This window comes from Chrysochloris asiatica, unplaced genomic scaffold (assembly GCF_000296735.1).
Source record: "Chrysochloris asiatica unplaced genomic scaffold, ChrAsi1.0 scaffold00086, whole genome shotgun sequence".
Taxonomy (NCBI): Eukaryota; Metazoa; Chordata; class Mammalia; order Afrosoricida; family Chrysochloridae; genus Chrysochloris; species Chrysochloris asiatica.
The window spans coordinates 5,572,302-5,582,148 of NW_006408604.1; the positions used below are offsets into that span (position 1 = coordinate 5,572,302).

Sequence of the window (9,847 nt, forward strand, 5' to 3'; positions counted from 1 at the left end):
GGGCGTGCACAGTACGCTATCTGATTCACTTTGCCTGCCAGCTTTGTTCTCTTGAGCCAGCAGGAGGGATTGACACTTAGGAGAATCTCTCTCTTTCAACCCGTGTGCTGCTCCTGACAGCTAAGCTGGGCAAGTGGAGCCCGGCAGACAGGACCCTAGGTTTGTTGTTCATGGGTAGCTGTTTAGAAATTGGAATTTTAGCTGGAAATTGGCATTTTAGCCAGGTACTCCCTGACAATTTCTTCAAAATCTTGAGACTTACTTAAACTATATACAGGATTGGCTACAAAAATTGTAGAGACCAGTGAAACATGAAAATTTGAGGAACCTTTTTAAAAATTATTAAGACTTACAAGATAGCAACAATAATCTATTAGACCAAATGAAGAACTTTCTAAATATAGGGCCCTGGGCGACTAAACAGGTTGCATGCCCATGAAACTGGTCCTGATTATGTATTTCCCATGTCACTAATACACACATATTTGCAGCTGAAAACACATAAATATGGCTATAATAAAGTTTAAAAATCATATGTAAACTAGATGCTAGGCTAATATAAATAGGCCTACGGCAAGGATAAGAAGCTTGGGGAAACAAAACTTTTTCTTTTATTTTAAAATATCAGTTCCTATCTTTTATTTTAAAATATCAAGGACAGTTTCATATTTGACTAACATGAAGTTATATGTTAGTCTATCAAGCATTAAGATTCTGAAAGTCCTGTATAATGCAATGTTAATTCATTTAGAATTAATATTCTGAAATTTTTTAATGAATGATAAAAATCTTTATAAATGTTTTATCTGAATGTTTAAAAAAGAAGGGCAATCTTTTTTTCCTATTTGTGAGATATTTTGAATCCATACCCAACAAAAGAATTGTAACAAATGAGGGACTTTTTTAAGCATGGCATGTAATGGTTAGGGTTTTGTGTCAATTTGACTAGACCAGGATTTCCAGAGGTTTAGCAACTGGAATGTGCTTAATCCCATGGTAGTGAAACCTAATACAGGCATAGTTAGCTCTCTATGAGTGGCTATGAGCAGCCAGTCAATTGAAGGAATGCTTCCTTGTGAGTGTGGCCTGCTCCCAATATAATGGACACATTAGAAGGATTCTCTCTCTCTTCCACTGAGGACCTGGGACTCTACAATTGTGATTTCCTTATAATAAACTTCTCTCTCTCGCTCGCTATATATATATATATATATATATATATATATATATATATATATATATATATATATATATATATTAACTGGTTTATAGTTATAAATATAGTATATATACATATATATATGTATGTATAGATAGATAGATAGATAGATAGATAGATAGATAGATAGATAGATAGATAAAGATATACAAATTTAACTGGTTTTGCTTCTCCTAAAAACCCAGCCTAAGACATGCGGTACCAAGACTGGTGTTCTCGAAAAACAAAATCACAAGGATAAGTTTTCTAAATTGGTTCTCTACTCTGACTAATTTTAAAGGCATTGATAATAGGGTAGAGGCATGTCTGCCCTCTACTTTATAGGAATTGGCCTTGGGCTGATTTTTAATTTGGTCCTCTTTCCCTGTTGTTGAGTCAGAGGAAGTGAGGCATGGTTCCCACTTGGTTTAGGCAGATAGTGCTGAGAGCAGGATTTACTGCAATGGCTCCAAACCAATGGTATTATAAGGTTTTGTAAGATAAAGAACAAAGAGGCACGGGTAAAATATTTCAGCAGAAGGTAGAGTGGCTGATTCTGAAGTTGCCTGGAGCTGATAACATGCTGGCTAAACAGAGCTGATGATTGTCCAGGACCTACTGTAATCCACCCTGCCAGAGTCCCAAGATAATATGCATAAGAAAGGGGTTAGTCCAAGGGAGAATAAAAGTTTGAACTTGAGTGTTTTAAAAGGTTTATACTTTGGGCTGCATTATGGATATTGGTTTATCTTGCTTATTATTATAAAATAGACACACGTGTGTGATGGGAATATTGGGAATCTTGATTACAGAGAGTTTGCAATCCCACATTTGCCAAAAGATGAGTTAGAAGTTGGAAGTTGACAGGAAAAAAAATAGGCTTCTTGCTTTAAGCCTTTGTAGAGTATGGGGCCTTAGGTAGAATCCTGAGCTCCATCCAGAACCTTCATAGTTGGGAAATGTGCATTTGAAAAGATATGCAGACCAACCCAGAACTGCTGGGAGAACAGGAGATTCAACAAGAAAGAAAAAGCAGAGAGTTTGGCATGTTGAATTTCAGAAGCAACAAGGCAAGGAAAGGAAGGGACTTGCCAGCTCCCTTCTAAAACTGAAAGTTAAAAGAAGCTGGCAAGCCATATTAGGGGAAATGCAGCAATGAAGACCCTGACTGAGATTTGACATGTTATGTTGGCACTCACTGATGTTGAGATCAGACAAGAGGGAACTGACTGGTCTGAAGTTTGGGAGTTGTTTGAACTCCTGATCTCATGGGCACTGACCTATACTGGAGTCAGGACTGAGATTGAAGGGGCCAGCTGATGTGCAGGCAGGTATGTGTGAACTCCCAAACTTGTAGCTGGTACTCATGTGACCTAGCTTGCATTGCTAGGGCTGAGCTGACCAGAACCTGATCAGATGAAGATAAAGATGTTTAATACTCTGAGAAAGTGTCAATTGCTACATTTTGATGAACTAAAATTTTGCTTCTGGATGCAATTGCTCAAAATTCCAATCAGAATGGAAGATTCTTCAGATCCTGGAGCATGCTATCCTCTCGGTGTACTGGATGGCTAGCCAAGCTCTTAGTTTATTCATTCAGCGTTTATTGATTATTGGCTATTTAAGGCACTGCAACTATATATTTTAGTAGCCAATTTCTGTAAAAATAAAAACTATATTTCAGAGGAACTTCTTTAATTACAAGGACCTAAAGTTTTGAAGGTCAGAGGGGAAGGCTGATGTTGAAAGAAAGTATATGCTCCTACTCAGAGTCTAATTAAATTATGAATTCCATTTCTCTTTAAATCTTCCTACTAACTTGTGTCCTTAATTGCTATTGGCTAAAATGTAGGAATTACTATAGTTGAAGGCTAAGATAACTTTTTCCTAAATGATTAAAAAAAATATTTTCTTGTCATTCAATAAAGAAAGCATTGAACACCAGATATGCATTGAAATGTAGGTAAATAACACAGAACATGATTAACTGAGATTAAGTTTCTGTGAAAGAATAAGAATATACAGATCAGTGGGGTCATTGGGAATAGTATAATTTAATGTGAAAAGTGCTCTGATAAAGAGACAGACAGGGTTCTGTGTGGCCATGAAGGTTTAGTTGATACTGAAGCATAACAAAAAGCTTTACGGTAATACTCACCTGAGTTTAGAACTAAGTCTTGAAGTATGAGCTTCCATTAGCCTTGGAGAAAATGTAGGGTAAACATCCAGACAGATAGAAAGAACAAATATCAACAACAGTTGGCTTGAATCAATTACAATTCATAGCAAACCCATGTGTGTTATAAAAATATGACTGTACACCATAGGATTTTTAGTAGCTGATTTTTTCAGAAGCAGATCATCATATCTTTCTTTTGAGGCACCTCTGGGTGTCTCAATATTTTGGTTAGCAGCTAAACATATTAACTATTTGCACTACCAAGTACTCTACAGATAGAGCAGGTGGGAAAGACACATGTGAACAAGAGCCTCTTCTTTGAGGCCTGTGAGAGTGTGGAAGAGTTAAGACTGGAGAAATGATCACAAAGCAGAACACGGAAGAGTTTTGTGCCCTCTTAAGCCACTTGAACTTTACCTTTGAAAGCTAGAGGGAGTTGCTAATGGATTTATTTAATTTATTTTCTCATGATTATAAAATCAATATATGCTATTTGAGAAAATTTGGAAATACTACAAAGCAAATACCACTTCTAAATTTTAAACAGGAAATTGGCCTGTTCATATTTGTCTTATAGAAATAGCACACTCATTTAAAAATGTGAGGTATTTAATGGAGCAAGACTATAGTTAGGGAAATTAATCTTAGGGCTTTTTAGGGGACAGTCTAGTGTTCTAGAAGACCCTAAAATACAATGTTTAAAACTGCATGTTGTTGTTGTTGTTGTCAGGTGCCATCAAATATGAGAAGCACTGGTGCTGCTGTGGTATAAACAAACCCACGGTTTACGTGGCAATTCAAACCCACTAACCTCTGCATGGGAAAGAGATGAGGCATTCTGCTCTTGTTAATATTTACAGCCTTGGAGACCCTATAGAGGGTTTCTATGAGTCGGATCTGTCTCAACAGCAACTAAGAACTATTAACAAAATGGGCAATATACTGAATGATGAATGAATCATCAAAAGAAGATGAAAGGAAAACACAATCATTATACTACAAGGAACTGGCTGATGTTCAACCGTATCAGGAGGTGACACATAATCAAGAAAGGGTGGTAATGAAGCAAGAATTCCAAGCTGCACTGAAGATATTGGCAAAAAATAAGGATCCAGGAATTGATGGAAAATCAACTGAAATGATTCAACAAACTAATGTAGTGCTGGAGGTCCTCACTCACATATACCAAGAAATTTGGAAGACAAAGCTACCTGGCTAACCAATTGAAACAGATCTATATTTGTGTCCGTTCTAAAGAAAGATGACCCAACTGAATGTGGACATCATTAAACAATATCATTAATATCACAGGAAAATAAATTTTTGTTGAAAATAATTCAATAGCAGTTGTAGCAATACATCAACAGGAGGCTGACAGAAATTCAAAATGGATTCAGAAGAGAATATAGAACAAGGGATATCATTGCTGATATTCATTTCCACATGAATTTTGGCTGAAAGCAGAGAACGCTAGAAAGATGTTTACTTATGCTTTATTGTCTATATAAAATTATATGACTCTGTGGACCAGAACAAACTATGGATAACGTTGAGAAGAATGGGTACATTAAGAACATTTATTTGTGCTCCTGAGGAATTTATGCAGTCATTTGAACACAACAAGGAATATGGAATAGTTTAAAATCAGGAAAGGTGTTATATCCTCTCGCCATACTTATTTAATCTATATGCTGAGTAAATAATCTGAAAATATGGAATATATGAAGTAAAATGTAGTGTCAGGATAGGAGGAAGACTCATTAACAACCCAGACTGCAAAGCCATTTGAACTGCAAGGTTGGCAGTTCAATCTCACCAGCCACTCCTTGTAACCTTATATAGGGTCGCTATGGGTTGGAACCGACTCAACGGCACTTAACAACAACAACATCCTGGTGTGGGATTGTAGGATAAAGCACTAGACTTCTAACCATTTGCAGTTCAAACCCACCAACCCTTCCTAAGAAACCCATACAGGGTCGCTATGAGTGGTAATCAACTCCATGGCACTTATCAACAACAAAAATATGCACATGATTCTTGGAGTGGCTATGTAGGATGACCACTGGACTACAGTTCAGTTGTTCAAACACACCAGCACTCCTCAGAAACCTGTAAAGGGTCACTATGAAAGTGATGACACTTAACAACACAAAAATATCCAGATGATTCTTGATGTGACACTGTAAGATAAACACTGCACTACTAACTGCAAGGTAAAGTTGTTCAAATCCACCAGCCACTCCTTAGAAACCCTAAACAGGGTCACTATGATTCAGAATCAACTAGATGACACTTAAAAACACCACCATATGCAGATGGCACAATCCTGCTTGCCCTCAGTATGGACTGCATCCCAATGCCAAGAAAACAAAAATTCTCACAACTAGAACAATAACTAATATCATGATAAATAGAGAAATGATTGCTGTTGCCAATGACTTCATTTTGTTTGGATCCACATTACCATTATGTGCCATTGAGTCAGTTTCAACTCACAGAGAGTCTGTACAGGGTTTCTGAAGTTGGATATATTTTTTTAATGCTTTGTAATCAGTATATTAAGGAAAAATTCAAACATTTCAAGAATTGCCTAAATTCTGATATCCAGATTTAAGCATGTGAACACATGGTGACTTTAACACATACAATGAAAGTTATTCATCATAATTTGCTATACTACCACTATTACAGTTACTTCAGAACATAAATTAAATGGTTTAAAGTAAACCTGTAATATATCTAAGGAACACCTTCCTGTCTCATACATGCAAGTTACTTCTTCTCCATGGGAAGGGTCAAAGTCTTCCCTTTGACTTCTACATAACCCAGCTTCCAAAGTCCCTACTAGGGCTTCTTATGGTCCAAAGAGAAGGGATTCACAAACAGAAAATAGGACTGATCAATGTATTTATATATATGGATTTTAAAATTGCCATCACTGATACCAAAGTGCTTCCATCGACTAACAGGTGAGGCAATAGAATAATTGCACAGGCATCACAAGGACTCCCACGTAACACAAATAATTATGCAAACCTATACTTCTCTACAAACTACGATTTTCTTCTGGTTGTCAGTTAAATGGAATTTTAATTTCATAGCTTAACAATTAAGGGTCATGCACTGAAGTCAGTACATATACCTAGCATTTCAGTCTAAGATAGTCCATGTACACTGCCACAAACACTTACACGGCATGGCCCAACAAATACCGTTGTTGTTGTTAAGTGCTGTCGAGTCAGTCCTAACCCATAGTGACCCTGTATAGGGTTTCCAAGGAGAAACTGGTGAGCCTGAATCACCAGCCCTGCAGTTTAAATGGATTTGCAGTCTGGCGCATTAACCCACAGTGCCACACCAGGACTCTGTGTTATTCACTAGCCCCGATATTAAGAGGTCTGACACTGAACCCCACCTCAGGGGTGATGGTCATCATCCTCATACACTTCTCCATTGTAATGGTGCCGTTTTTCCTGGTTAGGATCAAAGTCCACCAGTTCTACCTGATCCATGTCATCAATCTTTTCTACTTCCTTTCTCTCAGGTAGGAGTTTTTCCAGCAAAGACAGTTTATCAGGACACAGAAAACCATTCTCAGGAAAGTTTACCTTAAATTCGATGATTAAGCACCCCTTTTCATACGGTCTACTACAAATTGGCATACCTTCATTTAGCACACATTTGATATCTTCATGCTTGACAATCTGACCTGGATGAGAGGTGGTGACTATGGTTCGGTTGGCAAGAGTGGATGTCAGCTTTTGGAAGCCACACAATGCTTCACCTAGCTGTATGTCCATACATATGAAAAGGTCTTCACCCCATCTAGTAAAAACAGTATGGTCCTTCTGATCTAAAACAATAATTATTTCATCTGACTCCAGTCCTGGCTCTTGGTCTCCTTCACCATGGAATGTTATCTTCTGGCCATCTTTCATCCCTTTGTCAATATGAACATCTAGAATCTTCTTTCAAACCATCTTCCTTCCATCGCAATTTTTACATCTGTCTTTAGGGCTGATATGTTCCTCAGGGCCACAACACTCCATGCACAGAATGCATTTGCTGGACCATTCAAGGCCTTATCTGATGAATTGGTATTTGCATCCCACTACCTCGGCAATAAAGAAAGCACTCTACTGCTCCTTTCTTACCACCTCGGCCTTCATATTTGTCACAAATCATATTCTTTTGCAGAGCTAGTTTTCTTGTTGCACCATTATATAAATCTTCTAATGTTACTGAGAGTTGATGCACAAAGTTTTCCCCTCTCCTTTCCCTCTGCATCCTTCTACCACCTCCAAAAAACATATCAAAGATATCCATGGGGAAACCAAAACCACCACCTGATCCGCCATCTTTGATGATCTGTTCTCCTCCTTTGTCATATAATTCTCTTTTCTTTGCATCAGAGAGCACTTCATAAGCTTGAGAAATCTGTTTAAACTTCTCGTTTTCATTAGGATTCTTATCAAGGTGGTACTTCAAAGCCAGTTTCCTGTGAGCTTTTTTCAACTCTTCCTGGGTGGCACTGGGTTTGACCCCCAATACATCATAGTAATCCAATACGTCATAGTAATTAGTTTCTTTCACCATTTTCTACAACCCTTGAGTAGGCCGAGGCTGGTATGTGGGAGCGGGAAGAAGCGCGTAGCTGTGCGCAGTTCAGGCAGCTGCTGCTCCTTTGCCTATCACGAAGTGTTCTGGAAAGTTGAAGCTGGATGTTTTTAAAGGAGCAGAAAGCCTTATTTCTCTCCTGTGTAGCAGCTGGTAAATTCAAACTGCTGACCTTGCGGTTAGCAGACCAGCTCATAATCCACTATGCTAATAGGGCTCCTTGCTCATGGACGATGTTGTTGTTGTTGTTAAGTGCTGTCGAGTCCTTTCCGACCCATAGCGACCCTTTACAGGGTTTCCGAGGATGTAAATCTTTACGGGAGTAGAAAGCCTTATCTTTCTCCCGTGGAGTGGCTGGTGGTTTTGAACCGCTGACCTTAAGGTTCGCAGCCCAGTTCGTAACCACTAGGCTACCAGAGCTCCTTGCTCATGGACGTAGCAGTCAAGAAATCAAAAGATGCATTATTGCATTAGGCAAATCTGCTTCACAGTTTGAAGATTAAGGTTGTCTGACTCAAGGTATGATATTTTCAGTTGAGTCCTGGTGTGGCACTGTGGTCAATGATTTATGATCACTGGGCACTCCACAGAAACCCTATAGATGGTCACTGTGAGTCGGAATCAACTCGACGACACTTAACAACAACAGCATATGCATGTGAAAATTGAACAATGAGTAAGGGAGAATATGAAAGAGTTGATGCATGTGAATTATGATGTTGGTAAAGAATATCTAAGTATCATTGATGGCCAGAAGAACAAACAAGTCTGTCTTGGAAGAAGTACAACCAGAATGTTCCTTAGAAACTAGGACAGTAAGACTTTGGCTTTTGTACTTTGGATATGTTGTCAAAAAGGACCAGTCCCTGGAGAAGGACATCATGTTAGGTAAAGTAAAGAGTCCACAGAAAAACAGGAAGACCTTCAACGAGATGAAGTGATACAATGGCAGAAACAGTGGGCTCAAACATAACAATACTTGTGAGTATGGCACAGAATAGGACAATGTTTTGTCCTGTTTTGTATGTGGTTCTTCTGCATTGGAATCTACTCAACAGCACCTAAGAACATTAATGAAAAATGTCCTGTAGTTTCCAACATTTCAGTTAGCGGTGGAACACATTGACCACTTATGCCTCTCAGGGACTCTTTTAAATTGGGTTGTTGTTAAGTACCGTGAAGTCAGTTCTGACTCATAGTGACCCTGTACAGGGTTTCTAAGGCTGTAAATCTTTATGGGAACAGAAAACCTTATCCTTCTCTCACGGAGCAGCTGGTAGTTTCAAACTGCTGACTGTGAGATTAGCAGCCCAATTCATAACCACTATGCTACAAGAGCTCCTTGGTAATACAGATTACTGTGGGAGAAGTAAGTGGTGGACTTATAAGGCCACTGAAAATATAAAAAGAGAAATAGTCTGACTAAGAAGAAAGGAAAGACATTTCTCGATTATATAGGGATTATTCTCAAGGCTAGGTAGTACGTTGTTGTTGTTGTTGTTGTTGTTGTGTTGTTGTTAGGTACCATCGAGTTGGTACCAACTTATAGCGACCCTATGCACAGCAGAATGAAACACTGCCTGATCCTGGGCCAACCGCACTACTATTGTCACGCTTGAGTCCATCGATGCTGCACTCAGCCAATCTATCTCACTGGGGGTCTCTCTCTTTTTCTCTGATCCTCCACCTCACCAAACATGATGTCCTTCTCCAGAGACTGGCCCCTTCTGACAATATGTCCAAAGTACGAGAGACAAAGTTTGGCCATCTTAGCTTCCAAGGAGCACTCTGGCTGCACTTCTTCCAAAACAGATCTATTGGTTCTTTTTGGCAGCCCAAGGCACTTTCAA

At 38.7% G+C, this 9,847-nt stretch overlaps 1 pseudogene; it reads right to left on the reverse strand.

The window, feature by feature from the left end:
- Nucleotides 1-6,769: 6,769 nt before the first annotated feature.
- On the reverse strand, nucleotides 6,770-7,976 carry LOC102819521 (annotated as a pseudogene).
- Between the last annotated feature and the right edge of the window lie 1,871 nt (nucleotides 7,977-9,847).